General features: G+C 39.8%; 1 long non-coding RNA gene across 1 annotated transcript in view; it reads right to left on the bottom strand.

Annotated features, from left to right (window-relative positions):
• Nucleotides 1-315: 315 nt before the first annotated feature.
• LOC132250626 (uncharacterized) overlaps nt 316-20,927 on the bottom strand; it is a 101,932-nt gene continuing 81,320 nt past the window's right edge. The window contains exon 3 of the long non-coding RNA XR_009462218.1: nt 316-3,247. This is a non-coding gene — a long non-coding RNA (uncharacterized LOC132250626). The remainder of the gene's footprint in view (nt 3,248-20,927) is intronic.

The following is a 20,927-nucleotide window of genomic DNA, read 5'->3' as shown; positions in this document are numbered from 1 at the left end:
ATATACCCATGTATCTCGTGTAGCTACCAGGCACAGGGTCCTATATTTTCTTCCAACTCTACAAAGTAATGTAAATAAGGTTGGGGTTTTCTTACATTTCTCATAAAGCTCACTGAATTATTTTAGCAATGTAATTTGCTAAATGAAAGATGGCTGTTGAGGAAAAAAAAAGTTATTTAATCTGGTTGCCCATTATATATTTCCATGCAACAATAGAAATTGAAAACAAACATATTTTTAATAACACAAAAAATATATTCTCACCAAAATTAATTATTAATTTTAATATATATTTAACAATAATATGTGGTAAGCAAAAATGCTGAAAAGCTATGTTCTGATACATGAAAATTTGTTATTACAAACCTCATTTTGGAGTAATTCATGAAACATTCCTGACTGAACAATCGGTAGTCTCACAAGTATTTGCAAAGAAAAAAAAAAAGTTTGTTTGATAGGTATGCTAAGGCCTCTAATGACAGTTTTATTTGCTTGGGATGCCTCATCATTTACTTGCATTTTCACTAATGTGCTCATCCTCAGAACATGTAAAAATGCATCTTTATTCTTGTGTAGGCTACTACATAAGCATGTGTACAACTATAAGGGAGTAAGCTGTGGACCTACCAGAGAAAGTAAGCAGGCATGCAGGAAAAAAGCAGTGGGCAAAATAATCAGGGGAGTCCTTATGGCCAGCTGAGATGGCACCAAGAAATTTGTTGCTGCCAAGAAACGAAGTTCTTCTCCATCTTCAAATCAAAGGGGAATCAAGAAGAAAAGTATGCCTGCATTAGACTTTATATGTCCCAATATTCCTTCTAGTTTAGAGCTGCTTACTGATCAGCAGCTGTGTTTAAAAGGGCACAATAAACAGACAGAAACTTTACCCGTTTTTTTTTTTTTTGTTTGTTTCACTGTGCATCATTGTGAATTCATTTGGGCATTAAAAACAGTGAGGAGATAGAAAGCCCTGACAGTTTTTGTAAGCTGATTACAAATGCAGACAGAGAGAACATTTAAGCTTTAATATGCTATTGACTAAACCATTGACCTGCACCTGTTCTGATTTTTCCCTCCATTTGAAGTGGAAAAAATCAGGTCAAATTTTATATTCAAGGTCCCTAGGGGAATGGAAAAGTAGCAATAACTTTCCTCTAGTTACAAAGGGAAAAAGTTAATAATTTAATTTAACATTTTGGAACAAGTGTCAGACAAAAACACGCTTTTGATGTTATTCTGGAAGGGCAGACACCAGCCCTTGAACTCTGTATGTGGTCTTCATTATGGACTTTTGGCACCAGTCCAGAAGCTGTCTCCTACAGACACCTCTTCAAAAAATTTATGAGGGCCTGGAAAGCACAGCAGGGCAGCAGAAGCCACTTGATTTCTGCATATTAGCATATTCATTAAGCCTAATCAATAATTAATATGTCGCTTGAATGAAACATATGGATTAAATTACATCTTGGCTAAGACTATTCAGGGAAGATTCATAAGTATTTGGCTCATTTGTGAAAGTTTGATCGCAAAGCAGAAAATGGTGATAGCTGAAAAATTCCTCCATTTTCGCTCTCCCTCCCACTCATTCTAACTCTTCCTCTGATCCCTCTCCCGCTCCCTCATTCTCTAACAGATACAGTCCAACTCTTAATTCAAGACAATACCTCCTGAGCATTTCTGCTCACGTTATGAAATGTTCATAAAATGTCATTATTAAAATTGGTCTGAACCCAAGCCTTGAATCTGGACAGCCTATATTTTTTTGAAAGTTCTGGCTCAAGGCTCTTTCACAGTTTTTATGAAGAGAGAGAATTTTATTCTAGAAATAAAATGTATTTATTTATTTATTTATTTTTTGGTTAAAAGCAACTGATTTGACCACATTTTCACATGTACGTCAAGATTCAGTTCCATTGAATTCAGGACCAACAAGCTATGCATGAAAGTAAAGGTTATTCATGCAAGTGCAGCCTAATTAGGCTGCATTTCCTTTCCAAAATGTATGAAGGAACGCCTATTTCCTAACTCATTTGTTTTTCTTCTTTATCAAGTCTAACATAAACATATTTTATTGTTACAAATATGAAACAAAGTATCACAAAGTACTTGTTACAAAGTATCACAGGAAGTCTCTCCTATTCTAGCATGCAGCCTTAACTGTAGTTCATTTTAGCCAGAGCTGCGAGCAGTGCATGTTGACTCAAGTAGGAAAACAGCCAGTTCCCTAAGCAAAAGCATTCATCTCAGTTGACACAGTGTTAGGGATCATTTTAGAGGTGAGCATAACATCTTAAAGATGATACTTCATTAGTGTTAAATATTATATGATTAACTTTGTAGTTTGGGGGATGGGGGGGGGGGGGGAAACCATTTTGGCAGGCATGCCACAAATTAACCCCACATTCTCCCCAAGTGCTACTGTAATCCCCTTCCTCTGCCTGACCTGCTGCTTTATTTTCTGCTCCCTAATCTGTGTTCCTTGACCAATCTCCTGTTCTTCCCGATTCCTGCCCTGCACTACTTGCCTGATCTGCTGTTCTGCCTCCTGATTCCTGTACTATCTGCCACTGTACTGCCTTCCCCCTCTCTGATCTGCCCATGACACTTGTGGCACATTACAATTACACCAGTCACATGCCCATTAGAATAGCTCCACCAAGCACCTGCACACCTGGGCATCCACATTCCTGCATGTCCACATACCTGCATGCCCGTCACCAGCACCCTTGCTTGTCACAATGATACAAACCCAGTCCTTTCCATTGTCACTGTCATCATCATCATCATCTTCTCTCTTGATGGACCCACTGCCGTTGTCATCATTGTCCTCGTCACTGGTCTGTTCAGGGGTCCTACCCATAAACAATCTATGCCAGTCTTTCTTCTTCCATATGATCTCTGCCATCTCCTCCTTGACATATTCTACTTCTTTCTTGTAGTACCCTTGCATCTCAGTAGGTGCATCTACACCAGATGCTACATTGCTATAGCAATGAGCTACAGTGGTCTAGCATTAGTGGGCATGAACCATGATACCAATGCTACTGTGCAGTAGCAACAAGCCAGAAATGACCCATGTGCTGCCAGGACTGCACAGTAACGGGATTTACAGTGCAGTCAGGCACACATGTAGATGCGCCCAATTAGTCTCATTTTGACACAGGCCTCTACTGAGTTGTTTGTGTACCTGGAAATGAACAAGTTCCTTTGTCTTCCACAGGACCTTTCCATTGTGCAAACTGATAACCTGTTTGGTGGGAATGAACAAATTCTCATTTACTATTTTGAAGAATTGAAAGCAAATTAGAGTCCTGAAGCATTCTGTTCTAATATACAGGCAAAGCAGGAAGGAGAAGTGCTAAAACAACATGGAAAAAGGTGTTCTTTTGAGGTTTCCAGGTGGAGTTACTATTAGTACCACATGAAAGCAATTCTTCTGAGACTCCCAGCACAATTTTTAAACTCAAGATATCTGAATAAGCACTCAAACTTTTGTAAGTTTCCTCAAATTATTATTTCTATATCAAAATTGGGCTTATCTGGGATTTGAATCCAAGACCTCTCGCACCCTAAATGAGAATCATACCCCTAGACCAACAAGCCACCTGTTTTGTACTTAAAGATCACTACTGAGAGCAGGGCTAACTTTTGCTCCATGCCCATTTTTATTATTATTATTATTATTATTATTGTTGTTATTACTACTACTACTTCAACGGGACCTTTAAGTAGACAACACACACAATTATAGGAGAAACAGAGACGGAAAGAAATTGAATGACTGCATAAAGTGGGATGGTGCAAGAGCCAGGAATAAAACAGGTCTCCTAACGGGAGACAGGTCTCCATGTCTAACAATGGGCTGTACGGTCTCTCAGTGAGCTTAAATGTAAACTGTGTGAAAACATGCACATCACTTCATTTTAACATCAGTGCTAATCAAAGTCTTGATTATCAGGGATCCTGGTTTTCTCTGATAAAAAAAAAAAAATCCCAATTTTCAGATTTAAAAAAAGTAACCCAAAATCCACATTTTTACTTCATTAAAATGAAACACCACTAATATAGAGATAATAATCCCTGCTAATTATTAGAAAGGCTGCAACCACAGCAGCACCTTTTTTTCCTCCAGTCTTTGAAAAGCTCTTTTTCATATTTCTTGGCAAACATTTTTCCTAATCCCATCCTAAGCATAAGTTCTTTTTTTTTTTTCCTCTTCTACTGCTAAATAGTGAGGTTTTGGGAATTGCATATCAGTGGAAAAATAAATGTATACTTTCAAAGTGCTTTCCATTCGCCTTCAATTCCTTGTGCCTAGCAGTATGGACAAAAATAATGTAGATTGCAAATTATGTTGGAGAAGTGGGTCACCACTGTGCTATCAGCTGGAAGTGGGGAGGGAAGAGATGAGAGAAAAGTGTCACTGTGAAAATGAGAATTCCCTGCTTTTTTTCCCTTTTGTAATTGTCCCCCTCTGTCTCCATCAGAGCTTTAAGTGATATTTTTACAGGTTGAATAGGAAATCACATTATTATAACATCAGAAATGGTACCAGCCTATGTTACCCATAACAACAATGTAAACTATTTTGCAAAAAATTCAGATTTAAATGTGGAATGAAATTTTAATACATGAGATGGAGAACTCTACAGAAAGATTATATAATGCATTCAGGTTTTTCTTCTAAAAATCCATTTACATTGAATTATTAGCTCTGCAGAATGAAATATTTCTGAAATATGATTTGATTTCCCCAAGAGCTATTGGCCTGTGCTTGAAATGGGATATGGGTTCTGTCCCCAGATGATTAATTGGGATATGATGAATAGTGTCAGATATGGAAGTTGTACTTGGCATATATTAATAAAATTAGAACTCAGGCATTTGTTTCACATTTCAAAAAACTTAATGACATCTAGGAAATAGGAAGAATACAAGAGTATTATTTAAAGCATGATTTATGACATAAATAAGCAAATTGGGAGCCCAGTCCTGCAGGTACTAAATAACTTTATTGATGAATGTAAGACATTGCATCACCAGATTCTACATGTTTTGCTTTTGTTCTATATGCACTACATTTTTGGAATGCTAAAGGTTTCTTGAGCTTTTAATAAGTGAATAATGACCATCATTCTAAGCAAAAATGTATGCTGAGAAATAGGCATCCACAAGAGTACACACACAGTTTGCTAAACAGAAGAAGTTTTCACTCTGACATTCTGTGAAACTAAAATATCCTCTGTTTTATAAATTTAGAAGAAATGCAGAATGATTGAGACACAAATGCCATTTCTCAGAGTGATACTATTACAACAATGCATTGCAATGATGCATCTAGTGATTCAAAATTTAAAAATACCAAATACATTTTCAAATTACATAGTCACAGAAAAAGAAAGGTGGCAGCCTACTGCAATCACTGCTTCATTCATCCCTTGCCTCATGTATTCCAGGGTAAGAATCTAGCTCTTTGTTTCTCTTTTCTACCTTTGGATAATACTTCGCATCAATAAAAGTGAGAATGAGATTGATCATGTCTCTTATTATCAGGGATCCTGGTTTTCTCTTTTTCTCTGATATAAAAAAAATCCCCAATTTTCAGGTTTAAAAAAACAGTAACCCAAAATCCACGTTTCCTTGATTTAAAATGAAACACCACTATAGTGGTATTTTGTTTTAATCAAGGAAACGTGGATTTTGGGTTACTGTTTTTTTTAATCCAAAATTGGGGATTCTTTTTTATATCAGAGAAAACTAGGATCCCTGCTTATTATCTATTTTATGACAAAGATGATTCATTATGATCATCTAGACTCAGATCACATATAACACAACTGATAGAATTGTACCTGTACCAAATTCTTAATTTCTGGTTCAGCAAGAGCATATAATTTTAGCCAAACATCCAGTTATGATGTACTGTCCTCAAGTGATGGAGAACTTAATGTCTTCCCTAGATAAGTTTTCCCAGTGCTTAATTACTGATGTGATCACTGTTAAAATATTTTTTCTCATTTCTAATTTGAAGTTGTCTATCTTCAGCAGGCAGACTTTCAGGACCAGGGCCTTAATTCTCTAGTATCTTGGAAGGAACTAAGGGGACTGTTAATGCTAACAATTGCAAACTCCATGTAGTCATCAGGAAGTGATCTGGTAACATTGTCCTTGTTCTAATCTTTTCTGTACCGTCTAGAAGAGGTGAGTCCACAGTCCATCCTTACTCAGCAAAATAGTGGTGCACAGGTATAAATGCTTTGCTCAATTGAGCAAGTACTTAGCTGAGACATAGACAAAAGATGTGAAAAGAAAAACAGCTTATGGATTTTTGGTAGTATATTCAAGAGAGACTGATCTCGGAAAAAAATATTATTTTCCTCTAATTTTTTTAGAATGTAAAAATACAAGGAAAGATGTAGAAAATTAAAAATCACTTTCCCAATCAAACTCTGATCAACAAGTTTCAAACAAAAGGCATTCAAAATGTCATTCTTAAGACAGCCTATATTAATCACAAGAAGAAACACCATTTCATGAACAAATTCCTAAGTCTTAACATTTTTTGCAAAATATAATCACCTTCCAGCTGCCACTGTAAGTTTCAAGATCTTAACTGGAAATACCCATGGGGATATAGCTATATAAGTGAAGGTATTCAAAATTAATTAATGAAAAAAAAATAAAAAAAAATCCCAAATCAAACAAAAAACCCTATATGATATATTCACCCCAGTATCTGTTCTTCTTTAATGAGCAGCAATGAAATGTATTGACTTTCCCAGCACACCAGTCTCAGAAATGCTTACTGTAAAAGATGGTAGGTAATTAATTCCTTAACTAATCATGATTTGCCATTAAATTAACTATAAAAAACATTTACTGGTGTTTCAGTCAGAGCTTTTAATGTGCATGATGCTGTAAAACTTTAAACAACTGCACAGTTGAAGAAACTGGGGTGAGAAGCAATCGGATGCCCACAGATTGACTTGGAGATACATGATTACAAGTGTAGAGGCCATTAGTAGCCTGAAGATAGCACCAGAGAGAAAGCACTGCTTTGTAGTTATTCCAGTAATAGGTTAGATCTTATTCTTTCTTCTTGTGGACTACACTTTAAGAGAGTTCAGCCCACATATCTCCTCCTTTTTGCTTGGATTGTGTTCAATTGCTTTCATAGAAAATTTATACAATGATGGTATTTCACTTATTTTTTAATGTTTTTAAAACAGTTTAGGGATTTGAAATCAAGGCCAAGGAACCTACTCCTGGCTCTGTTCAGCAAACATTATTAAATCCCATTGGACATTAAACACATTCTAAAAATTAAGCATATGCTTAAGTGTTAAATAAAGTGGGTTGGAGTGCTGAGCTAGGACCGGACCATGTGCTTAACTGTAGGCATTGGTGGATCCTGAATTTAAAGAAAATGGGATTTCAAGGATGTGACCTGCACTACAGCTTGACAATGGAAAAAGATGGAAGTGGGTACAGCTTGATCCCCCAGGCTGGCTGGGGATACTAGGGTGGGGGGCAGACAGGACAGAAGTGCAGGAAGAGGGGACTACCCACCTGTGCCACTAACTCAAGCCAAGCCTGGCACTCTACATAGCTTCTCCCTGCAGCCCCCAATTTGAGTGAGGCAGGAGTAAGATTGTGGGTCCCTCTGCGACCACATCAGCTGGGGATAGTGATGGTGGCAGGTGCCTTCTCAGCCTCCGCTTCCTGGGCCTGCTTCCTAGGGCTCTAGCTGCAGGCAATGGCTGTGCAGGTGCAGGGATCAGCCAGCAGTGATGACAGCAGGCACATTCTCCTTCCTGCACTCTCCAGATCTTTCCCAGCGTCTCTTGCCACCCCCTGTTCCCCATGGATCCAATCCTGACTCTAAGCATGTGAGTAGTCACACCCAAATGTAAAAAAGGAACATGATCTACAGAAGAAAAGAAGCATTTCCTTCAACCTATATGTCTGTCAGTTCAGGTGTGTATATGACAATAAAAATACGTTAGTGAGCTCCACAAACATCTTCAAGCCCAAATGTGCATATCAGAATAAAGACAGTTTGGCAGTTAAGGGTTCAAGTCTGATAGCTGCTGAACATCTTCAACTCCCATCTATATCTTCACACCTAAGCTACTGACTATTGAGGATGATCAGAACTTTACAATATTAGGCCCGGAGTCCACTGACATCAACACAAGTTTTTCCATTCCATAAATAATATGCTAACAGAGCAAGGAGTAACAATGCTTCCTGAGGATAATGGTAAATTGCAAAAGATTTCTGTATAAATGACACATGCAAATCTCACAGTTGCAAAAATCATATCAATTGGTATAAACTTATTAGTTCCAAAGCTGAATGGAAAAAATAGGGGTTTTTTCCCAAATTAAGCTTCTAACAGAAACTAAATTAAAGCTTTAGAAGAACAAGGTCATGGAATCTTCTTGGTTCTTTCCTTATTAAAATTAAAAATAAGATCTAAGTTTTAATAAGGCTGTTTTCTCACTAAGAAGATTATTAAGCATTCGCATTTTCAGTTTTTATTAGTTTGCTTATTAATACAGCTACTCAATGTTATCTGCATGCTATAGAATTTTCCTTTATTTTATACTTAGCAAATGAATGGTATCGAAGCAATTTTAGTTTTAATTTGATCAATATTTAATGAATTGTAATTATCACTGGCTCTCAGAGTTTTGCAGTGCAATATAATGCTGCATAATGTTTAATCAACGAAAAAGAGAGTAAAATATTATGTCTGGAAAATAGCTATCAAGTTTGTTCTAAAGAAATATAATGAAATTAAGTAAATTACAAATGTCTAATTTAATCATCATTCTTGTTACCTTTTCTAAATTTATTCTAGAGCTATTCCCCCCATTTATATTTTTTAAAATACCTGCAATGTTAAGTCATTTGCAAAGAACTAAAAACTTTTTAGTACCAATGCCCCAAATCTCTACATCATTAACAAGCAAATTCTGAGCTGTTTTATGTAAGATAATGAAAACAACATTTTGACACTTAAAAAGGACCTACGCAGATGGAAAAAATACACTCATTTAGTGTTATTTCTAGATTGCTAATTGGACAATAATGTAAACAATATTGGAAACATAATTAAATAAAAAATAAAATATCTAAGGATAGTGTGGTGGGACTGCATGAATATATGAATCTTAATATTAAACCATATGTTTCAAAAAGGGAATATATGCTTTCTTCAGTAATGGAAACAAATCATTTGCATTTGGCAGTTTGAGTTATGTTTTAGGTTTAAGTGTATTCTTTTTTATAAAAACCATGTATGGGAAACTGAACCATTGTATCTTGTCTTTCTATGGTATTATCAGGCTTAACATCACACACATATACACATTTATGCTATTTTGATTGGACCTGGAATGGTAAGGCACCTAAAGAAATCAGTAAGGCAGGCCAAATGTAGAAGTAAAATGTTTAAATTTAGATATTCATGATTCATATCCATTTGTGGCTTTTTACACTATATGTTTTCTGGAAAAAAATCTGTGTATAATAATTCCCTATGAAAATAGCACAAGAATTAGTATCTTGGGTGAACAAAGAATGCCTAGAATCATGGTATAACATAGAAGCCATTAATGTAAACACAGGAGACCTAAGACTCTACATGGATTAATGTGGCTTCTCAGCATTAGGACTCTGAAATATGGGGTATAGTTTTCTATCACCTAGTAGAATGGGGTCATTATGACCTTTACTCTCCTGGTCAGCTGAGGTTTCCTGTTGCTTTCACTACAGCACAGGAAAAAGTGGATTTTCAAGTCTCCTCATTAGTATATTTTTGTGGCAGACATCTTAGTTTCTTTATAAAATGACTGGTCAACCCATTGCAACACCTTTCTAATGGCTAGCAAAGTAGCCTAGATTTCTAGGATGATCTTCAGAGAAAGTAATCAGCAGGGATCCAGTTTTTCTGTTTCTCATGGGAAAAAAAAAACAAAACAAAACAGAGAATACCATGGATTTCTCCTTTTAGCAGAGAAACCCATGAATTCCCTGCTTTTACAAAGAGCTCTGCAGCCTGTTTGAGCTCCAGCCTGCAAGAGCTGTTTGCAAACAGGGCGGGAAACCCCCAGCCCTGCCCAGAGGGGGACGAGGAGGGGGAAGGGTGGAGTCTGAAACTCTCAGTCAGCCACAACTCTGCTCAGCTCAGCTTCACTCTTTGCTCCTGGAGCCTGTGAGGCAAGTAGGGTTTGCAGGGGCTGGGGTCACCTCTGACAGGGCTAGGGGCTAGCCAGGACCCAGCCCCACCCCTGCCTGAGCAGGCAGCAGCAGTGGGGGAGCTGCTCATGCTGCTTCTGCTGCAGCTGCCTGCTGTTGGGGGCAGGAAGCTGCAGACTTGGGTCTCTGGCCCCATGGCCCTGGGAGCTGGGGGGACCCTCCAGCAGGGCTGAGGGGCAGAGGCTGTGGGTGGGGGGCAAGAGACACTAGTACAGCGGGGGGCTGTTGTGGGGGCAAGTGAGGGGCACTAGCCAGGTTGGGGGAGGCTACAGCCAGGCTTAGATTTTAATAACAGATTTTTGGGGTTTTATCAGAGAATTTTCAATTTTTTGTCAGAGAAAACGGGGGTCCCTGGTGATCAGAAACAAGAGGGTTGCAGGTTTCCACTAGTGACCTCTCAAGAAGAGCAGCAAAGGATGACAAAAGAAAACGATCCAGTGGGAAGGATGGGAAAGGTTTCCAAAAGGATTGATACTACTTGAAATTAAGCAAACTTGAGTTAGTAAATGTTTCTTGCTATTTGTTTTGTAAAAGTAGTGAAGCTAGTCTGGTCCTATGTTCCATAATAATGTTCCACACAGCTCCACTCCAGGTATATTGATTATACAGCATGTTCTAGACCAGAGTTCCAAAAATGTTATCTTTCTGTTATAGCTAACCTTAACCTGGCAGGGCCCTGGCAGCCCCAGCTTTAAATTATCCTCATACCCATACAGTCTCACTGCAATCAGGAGTGCACTGTACAGACACTAGGGACCATTTATACAGAAGAGCTACAACTCAGGACATTTGATTCTGACTTTGTTTGCTGCAGGTTGCGAGGGCATGAGAAAAAGAATGAAGCTGGGTGTGAAGTTGAACAGCATATAAAGAGATGGACTAGAGGACTGTAATGATAATATATTTATATTACCAAAGACAATGTGATTTAAGGAAAAATAAAATTATAACAATGAAAAGCAAACCTCATAAAAGAAACAGACGTTTTCATGGAAAATTTTAGCTTCATAGCACATAGAAAACTGTTACAATTAAAATTATTGCATTTTGTTACCCTTTAATGTACTTTGTAGACACAGTCCCATTGAAAAGTAATTGTGTCCATTATAACATCCTGTAAATTGGAGCCTGAGTTAGTAGAGCAAAATGTGGCTTGATGAACAATTAAACTTAGCTTCTTTGTTACCAAAAAAAGTAGATTTCAGATACCTTCATGGACTAAAGCTTGTTCATGCTTAGCATAGGATTGTAGGAAAGTAAGGCTGGAGAAGACTTAAAAAAAAAAAAAAACTCATCTAGTCCAGATAACTGCTCAAGGCAGGATCATCCTTGATTAGACCACCCCAGACAAGTGTCTCTGTAAGCTGTTCTTGAAAACTTCTACGGATAGAGATTCCACAGTTTCTCTATGTAGCCTGTTCCAGCTTTGCTTATCCAACCTCAAAGTTCCTCCTAATCCCCAACCTAAATTTCTCCTGCTACAGCATAAAGCCATTTCCCCTACAGTCCAAGGAAGCCTCTCTCTGGCCTCTCTGTAATCATCCTTCAGGTATTTGAAGACGATTAAATCCCCCCTCAGCCTTCTCTTCTCTAAACTACATAATCCTGGTCTTTTTCAGCCTATCTTTATCATTCTCATCTCCCAGGCCCCTAAGAATTTTTGTTGCTCTGTGATGGGCTCTTTCCAAACTGTCCACATCTTTCCTGAAGCATCAATTGCCTAAGTCAATGGATACAAATGAATTGATTCTAATAGAAAATATTTGTTAGCTTAGAGTCTTGGTTAAACAAGGTTTAACAATAGATACAGGTACAAAATCCGATTGTCATTTGCACATGGGTACCTTTACACCACTCTGGCAGCGGCTGTGACAAGTGGTGCAATGGATCCTTAAAATGGGCCTAAAACTACATTTACACTCAGTTTAAGCCCCTTTAGATTTCTAGAGGCAGTTGAAGCCAAGATAATTAACACCACCTGAGATTCTTCCATTGCTTTGAAGAAGACTTAGCATAATCAAACCAAAAGCCTACTGATAAGCCTATCAGGAAATGATCAGACATGTATATTGTGATGGTGTCTACTATTAGGAACTTCCACATGGCTTGCCTCTGAAATACAGAAACACCATCCATTTACAATTCCTAATTGTGCAAGAGAAAATCTAAATAATATGAAGAGCAAATGCAGAATCATCAATATTCAGGAAAATGTTCTCTTTTTAAAAAATGAGGCCAGTTATTGTTACAGAAACTCTGCCCAAGGTAATAAAATAAATCAACAAATTTGCCTCACAGTGCAAGTAAATGTTATTCTTGTACATTCAAAAGATGACATTCTACTATACATACTTATACACCTGAAGAAAAGAGAAGAAAACACACACAACAGCTATTAGGGTTACTTTGATGCTTCACTATAAGGTGCTTCTTTACCATGGCAATAAGCATGGTATAAAATTCTGTATATGACAATAGAATGTTAATTACTGTTTCCACACATCCTCCTCTCACCCCCATTTCATTCACAGCTTATCGTTAAGACACAGACAGTGCATCCCCACAGGCAGGAGTGTGCATTTCCCCAGGGACAAACAGCAGTAGCACAATGTGTACCACTGCTACTTGTCCCTGGGGCATGCCCATACCACGCAGACTCTGGCACATGACATGTTGCCCCAAGTAGGGTAAGGAAGGCTAGAGCCAGAAACTGTGCTGGCCCCAGCACCTTACCTGGGTTCTGGAGGCCTCCAGGAGCTGCAGCTGCAGTGCTCCTACAGCAAAGAGTCTAGCCAGCAGCTGGAGTATGGCTCTGACCAGCCAGGTTCCGATTTTAGGCAGCACACACTGTCGCCTCATAGTTCCATAGTAGGTAGGGTAGGAAGGGACCTGAGCAGATCACCAAGTCCGACCCCCTGCCATGGCAGGACAAAGTACTGAGGTCAAACGACCCCAACAACGTGTTCATCTAACCTCCTCTTAAAGACCCCAAGGGTAGGAGCCAGCACCACTTTGCTTGGAAGCTGGTTCCAGATCCTAATCTCCCTGACTGTGAAGTAGTGCCTCCTGATGTGTAGCCTGAATCTACCCTCTGCCAGCTTGTGACCGTTATTTCTTGTCACTCCTAGTAGTGCTCGGGGAAACAGGGATTCCCCCAATGCCTGCTGGTCCCCCCTGATTAGTTTGTAAGAGGCCACTAGATCCCCCCTCAGCCTTCTCTTCTGGAGGCTGAACAGGTTCAGGTCCCTTAGCCCCTCCTCGTAGGGCCTGCCCTGCTGCCCCCTGATCATGCAGGTGGCCCTCCTCTGAACCCTCTCCATGCTGTCCACATCCCTCCTGAAGTGCAGTGCCCAGAACTGGATGCAGTACTCCAACTGCGGCCTGACCAATGTTGCATAGAGGGGGAAGATCACCTCCTTGGACCTGCTTGTGATGCATCTGTGGATGCATGACAAGGTACGGTTGGCCTTCCTGACCATGTCCCCACACTGTCGGCCCATGTTCATTTTGGCATCAATAATGACTACAAAATCCTTTTCTGTCTCTGCACTGACAAGAAGGGAGTTCCCCAGCCTGTAGGTATGCTGCTAGTTCTTCCTCCCCAGGTGCAGTACCTTGCACTTGTCAGTGTTGAAACCCATCCTGTTCTCATCTTCCCACCCCTGTAACCTGTCTAGGTCCAATTGCAGCCTATTTCTCCCTTCTAGCATGCCCACTTCCCCCCACATCTTAGTGTCATCAGCAAATTTGAGCAGGGTGCTTTTTACACCCCTGTCCATTTTGCTGATAAAGATATTGAACAGTGCGGGTCTGAGGACCAAACCCTGGGGGACCCCACTGCCCACATCCCTCCAGGTCGAAAATGAGCCATCCACCACCACTCTGGGTGCAGGCCTCCAGCCAGTTAGCAACCCATTTGACTGTGTAGGTGTCAACGCCACAGTCCCCTAGGTTTTTAATGAAAATGGGGTGAGAGACCATGTTGAAGGCCTTCCTGAAGTCCAGAAAGATTACGTCCACTGCTACCCCTGCATCTACAGATTGTAAAGCTGTGCCAGGGGTCCCGCAAATACCTCTGCTTATTCTCTCAGCACTCTAGGGTGGAGATCATCAGGGCCAGCTGATTTAAATATGTCCAGTCCCTTCAGGAGTTCCCTGACTAGATCCTCACTGACCCTAGGCCTGGGTGCACCTCCCCCAGGGCCTGAGGGGGTCCCGGAGGATGATCTGATCTGGTCCCTGCTCAGGAAAATGGAGGCAAAGAAATCATTAGATAGGTTAACCTTGTTGTCTGGTGCAACAACCAGATTTCCTAGTGTGTCTTGCAGAGGCCCCACGTTACCTGGTACCTTCTTTTTACCCCCTATGTATTTAAAAAAGGACTTCTTGTTGGCCTTGATCCGGGTAGCTAGTCCCAGTTCCATCTCCGCCTTGGCCTTCCTGACCGCCCCCATGCAGCTCCGAGCAACCAAGGTATAATCCTCCCTGGTGATGGCCCCTCCCTTCCATTGGGTGTACCCCTCCCTTTTAGCTAGGAGACACTCCTGTATGCTTCTGGTGGGCCATAGGGGCTTTTGCGCCCTCTTGCCCCCTTTGATTCTTGTTGGGATTACCTCCCTTTGGGCTTGGAGGATCGTCTCCTTAAGGAACAACCACTCTTCTTGGACATTGCCTTGCCTTTTTTAGGCATGGGTTCTTTTGCCCATAGGACATAGGCAACTGGTAGGGGGTGCATGGGGGTGCACGTTCCCCCCCAGCAGGGCCAGTGCCCCCCAATGACTGACACTGAAGCTGTCAGTAGGGTTGGTGCCCCCCCAACAGGGCTGCCACCATCAGTGGCTTCTGTGGGTGCTCCCCCCAGATTCAGGAGGTACCAGTCACTCATGCCACAGGATCTCCCAGGGTCAACACCTCTTCCCCACCCTCACCCCCACTAATTCACAGTGTGGGAAATACCTGCATGTGTGGCATGTGCAGTTCCACAGCAGACTGGGCTGCAGCTCTGCATACCGTATGTCAGAGCTCATCTGGCTGTGCCCAGAGGGTGCATCTACATGTGCAATTAATGCAAAGCAATAAACTCTTGAGGCAGAGTAAAGTGCTCCCAGGTGCAGTGTCTATACATGCATTCAGGACAGCAGCAATTTGAGCTGGGCTGGAGCAGACCCAGGCTAGCAGAGTGTATGGGGAGTCGGCCCTGGGCTCCAAGTGGCAGTAGAGGGGCTGGCTGGGACATGAGGGTGCTGAAAGTATGGAGTCATATGGCTAGGCAGCAGACAGAAGTCTGGCACCCAGGTGACTGGGCTTCCCACAATCAGCATCTACATACATGTTTAATCACAGTAAATTACCCCAATGCAAGATAGTACTGTCCTAAACAGTACTGTCTTACTGTAGTATAGATTAGTTTACTATGTCCTAATGCCATTGCATGTGTAGTCAGTGATGCTTTACTTTGCAGCTATTTAGCCTACTCCACTGAGAAAGTACGTGTGTAGATGTGGCCAGAAAGTCTTATATTTGTCCCAAGGTTGATCAATAGCAAAATTCCCTTTGACTTCAGAGAACATAGAATTCATATTGATGAAGATTAGAGGAAACCCTGGCAAAAACAGTCTTAGTTTCTCCTGATACCAGCAAGATCTATGTTACTTTTCACCAAAGGATGAATTTAGTGTCTGGAGGGAGATAGGAGATAAAAGTTTATTCTGGATCTTGTACCAATGTACAGAATAAAACTTACTGTCAAGATGTATATGGAAGAGCTGTTACTGAATTCCAATGGAAATAGAAAGCCTGCCTATTGATATTGTGGACAATGGTATTATTCTCTTAAATTATACAAATTAGTTTGAAAATAATATAGAAAAGAAAAGTTTTAGAGCAAATTTCCAGAGATTCTTACTTACAGCAAGAATAGCAAGTGTTAGTGTTGGCACCAAAATGAACATGAGTTCATTTCAACGATCAGTAAAGCTAACCGCATTTTATCATGCATTAGTCGGTGCATGATGAACATGTCCAGGGAGGTTATACTTCCTCTCTATGCAGCATTGGTCAGGCTGTAGTTGGAGTACTGCTTCCAGTTTTGAGCACCACACTTCAAGAGGGTTCAGAGAAGGGCCATTCTTATGGTTAGGAGCCTGCAAGCAAAGCTCTACAAGGAGAGATTGAGAGACCTAGATCTCTTCAGCCTCTGCAAGAGAAGGCTGACAGGTGATCTTGTGGCCCCCTACAAATTCATGGAGGGTAGGGGGGGGCAAAGAATAGGAGATGCTCTGTTTAACAGGGCACCCCTTGGAATAACTAGGAACAATGGCCACAAACTGACTGAGAGCAGATTTAGGTTAGCTATCAGGAAAAACTTCTTTATGGTAATAGTTGCCAGAATCTGTAATGGGCTTCCAAGGCAGGTGGTACTCTCCCCTACCTTGGGGTTCTTTAAGACAAGGCTAGACATGAACCTGGTGGGGTCACCTAACCCCAGCCCTCTTTCCTGCCTGGGTTAGGGTGTCAGACTCAATAATCTACTGAGGTCCCTTCCAACCCAAACATCTATGAAATACATCTACTATCCTTACATCTATTGCATTCTTTAGTACTCTCACATGTGGCTGTTTGCTTAACTATGTAACACAAGTGAATAGCCTGCAATATTTACATGTATTCTAACTTACCAGTTAACATTTTAAACTATTCAAATGCCCATAAGTAGGATTTTGTTTAGGTGTCATTAATTATATGAAAATGCTGCATTTTTGTCTATCAAATAATGTTTTACTGGACATCAGAGAACAACTGAATGGGACTTAAAACAGGAATCTTTAAAAGGTCAGTGTTTTAATAGTAACCGTATTTTGATAAAACCACTCACATGCAACATCACCGTTTTGATTAAAAACCATTCTAGCAGACAAAGATAGTACACACAGCTCTACAAATAATCTTTCTAAGGATATCAGGTGGAACCCCCCGCAAAAAAGTGAAAGCTGTGGTACAGCTATCCGTTTCATCTATGTTTGGCAAAATTCCAATATTACAGCATATAAGGTAATTTAAATAGCTCCATTTGTGTTAACTGCATATTTATAATCTATGAAAACACTGCTTTCTGTTCTTCATTCATAGACATGTAGCTTAAGAGCCTGATAGGAGACTGGTAATCTAACAGCCATTAAATGTTTAAATTATTCAGTCATTTACGGATGTGAAATGGTAGACAAATCTGTTAAGCACTGTGGCAACACCATAATTTGAAAGCCATCACTGTCTGCGTGTCCATAAAATGACATTATCAAACCTTTGCACAGTTCAGCAGAGCTAATGCACTCAAATTCAACACAGTAAATTTGTTAATACCATCAAATCTATGCTGTTGATTCAAACAGTGCTGATCTGCAAGGGCAAATACAAAAATTATCATTTCTTTCAAGATAACACTGACTTCTGCTATAGTAATTAACAGTACTATCAGTATTTTTAATGGATTTTTAAAAAAAACAGGTAATCATTTTTTACACTCCACTAGTAAGCTACCTGTCAAATCAGAAAGAATATATATCACTGTCCCAATCAACATAATAAAGTTAATTTTGAAACAAAAAAATACATGTTAACTTTTACTTAGGCAAATAAGGATCAGACCATATCTACCTTTAAGAGCAATTAAAATATATGCTACAAATATGACTATTTTGTGTGAATATTAAGATTTTCAATATTATATTTTTATTTTTTCAAACAATAGTTTCAACATTTATTTCCAGGTATCATCTAGCATTTAGATTTATTTTCCTTATGTAAACTGAATAATTATGACAGAGCTTCCATTTTACATTTAAATCAAGCATTTCCCAAATCATGAAAACATTTTAGGAGATGAAGCAATCCTTAATTTATTTCCTTCAAATACATTACTTTTCACATATTTTACCAGATTTTAAAAGTAAGTTAATGCAGTAAGTCAAATGCAGAGCCAATAGCTAACTTGGGACAGTCTGCAGTGAAGTATAGAAATACTGAAGCTAGCTTCAAATTATTTAGTTTTGATAACAGTTGCAGTCTATCACAGAGTATGAAATAGCATGGGCAACTGGTACTTCCCAAGTCTGGGGGGGCACCAGCGGGGCATGACTGGAGGAGGGGGTCCGCCAGCAGCCAGCCAGCAACTTGGGGAGAGGGTGGTCCCCCAGTGGCTGGTTGCCAAGCTCACTGGCAGCACGGCAGTGGCGGAAGTGCCAGAGGCATGGGGCCATGGGAGGGGCAAGTGCCACTGGGGGGGACACTAGCGCTCTCTGTCCCCCCCCACCAGCCGGTGCACTCACTGTCCGTGGGGCACCAGCACTCTTAGGGGAGACAAGTGCCCCCCCCATGCCCCTCCTTTGCGACACCTATGTGAAATGGAGAGCATGGTACATTACCCAAAGAGAGGGTAAATTAGCCTAGGCCAAGCTTCATTCCACCAGACTCTAAGCTAGCTATGCTGTGATGAGTCAAATTTTAGAACATTTTTTAAAATGGTGGAAGTTGCCTTAATTAAACCTTGTTATATGTGTTTTAAATGTAAGGTGAACTGCAGTAATGCATCTCAGTCTACCTAGTTCATCTTTATTGTGTGTGTATTTAACTGGGGCTTCCCCACAGCCTCAGGCTGCATTAAGCAGCATCTGGTGACCTCTGCCTCCTACTCTACAGAACTACAACAAGGGATGAACTCTCACCAAGACGTGGAATGTAAAGCACAAAAGTTACAGCATCTTTGGAAATACCTATCCTGCACAGGTATAGGCACTCAATATTATGTCCAGATCTGGTGTTTCTTTCTTTATCCCATATAAAATACAGCTTTGCCTCTGGGTCAGGTTTTCTGACACTGGGTGTCACCCTTCTCAAGCCCATTCAAAACATGCTAAAATAATCTTTCTGCCCTGATATTCTGATTATGTCATCCTCTATTTTCTCCACTCCTTAGGATATGTGTTTATGGTCCTCACTTTCAAGCTGCTTCACGATTTTGTGTCTCCCTACAGCTCTTCACTCATTCTATTTGTTCCCCAAACAATACTTTGACCTCAGGGAACAGGGAATGTATATTAAGAAGGGACTAGAAAATTTTGGATCCTGTAGAAGAACAAAAGTTAACACAGGAGATATTTCTGTGTATAAATATACTGGAGGTGAATCCTTAGGGAGAAAAAATATTTAAGATACATTAAAGACAATTTAAACTTAAATTTACAGTAGCAATAAATACTTTCAGGCTGAATATATGAAGAACATCCCTAACTATTAATACCATTGTGTTCTGGCCTTTCAATTGAAGAAGGAAAGAGAAAAAAGCCTCTCTGCTTTCAAGAAGCAGCTCAATAAGTTTATGACAGGGATTATATGATATGAGAACTGCACTTGATTACTCAAGAGATGGGTTCTAATCCTATGTCCTTCAGTTTTGTAGCCACACTTTCAAATGTTTAAAATGCTATAAATGATATAAAACACACTTCATACAAAGAGTAATACATACATGTTTTGTACTACTGTGGGCCAGATACTATTTCCATTGAAACTAATGAGAATTTCTACTGACATCAATGGAATCAGGATGAGAATTGTGATCTGAAGTAGTTTAACCTAGATACATCAAAAAGAAACTGCTGTCGTCTTTGATGTAGCAAAATGCACTATTGGCCTCTCTCACTTTTCAAAGCTCTCCAAGTTTTATTCATGTGATAAGTCCCACATTTCACACCTTTTGATAGTTAACTTGGTGCAAAATCACCGAAATGGACTGTAGATACCTGTAGAGATTCCTCCCATTTGTTGCTTATCAAAATAAAGTCCCTCTAGATCTGCTTCAAGAGAAAAAAAAAGCAACCATACTTCATTAAACTGTACAACAGGCATTCTCCAGGAGAATAGAAGCTATTACATTAGTGGGCAATTAAAATGCTCAGATGTGTTCCATTCCATATTCCATTCACATGTTGATACTTAAGCATCTGCCAGATAGCAGGTGGTTTGTAAATCATTATCTTTTCAAATTATGTTGCTGATGGCATGTGTGAAATGACTGAAAAATTACATGTTTAGCACTTTCCCATTCTGCACCATTAAAATACAATGCATTGCAGCAATTTATTATCTCATGCTTGTAAGTCATCATACTCTGGTAAACACACATTTTTCACCTTTTCACCTTACCTTCTATTTGAGTTTCTTCCTCCACTAACAGAGGATAACACAATCTGTGGAGTGTGCTTATTTTGACTCACCACAGAGTAGTAAGTAACCTTAACTACCGGCATTGCCACCAGTTCCAGGCTTCAGCTGAGTGCAAACTATTAAAGTGGAACAACTGGTTAGTTATGTGAATATTTTTAACAAATTATAGTTTTAAACAAAACTATCATTTAACTTAAAAAAAAAAACAAGATATATTCTATAAAGAAAAATAATACATAACTGTATCATGGAAAGAAAGATACAATAGTCAGGCTGGAGGACCTTTGGCAACTTAATGTATAATTAGAACTTTATTTATCTTTTATACTAAAGGGGTGGATGCCAGTGGGCATCAAATGTGACTTCAATTATGGGTAATCCCCTTAGTACCTGGAGTTCTGTGAATTTCTCACTTTATGCACACTGGCTGCCTCAAATTC

The sequence above is a fragment of the Alligator mississippiensis genome, chromosome 5, assembly GCF_030867095.1.
Source record: "Alligator mississippiensis isolate rAllMis1 chromosome 5, rAllMis1, whole genome shotgun sequence".
Taxonomy (NCBI): Eukaryota; Metazoa; Chordata; order Crocodylia; family Alligatoridae; genus Alligator; species Alligator mississippiensis.
Note: the sequence above shows the minus strand (reverse complement) of the source record. Positions and strands in the feature narration are given on the sequence as shown.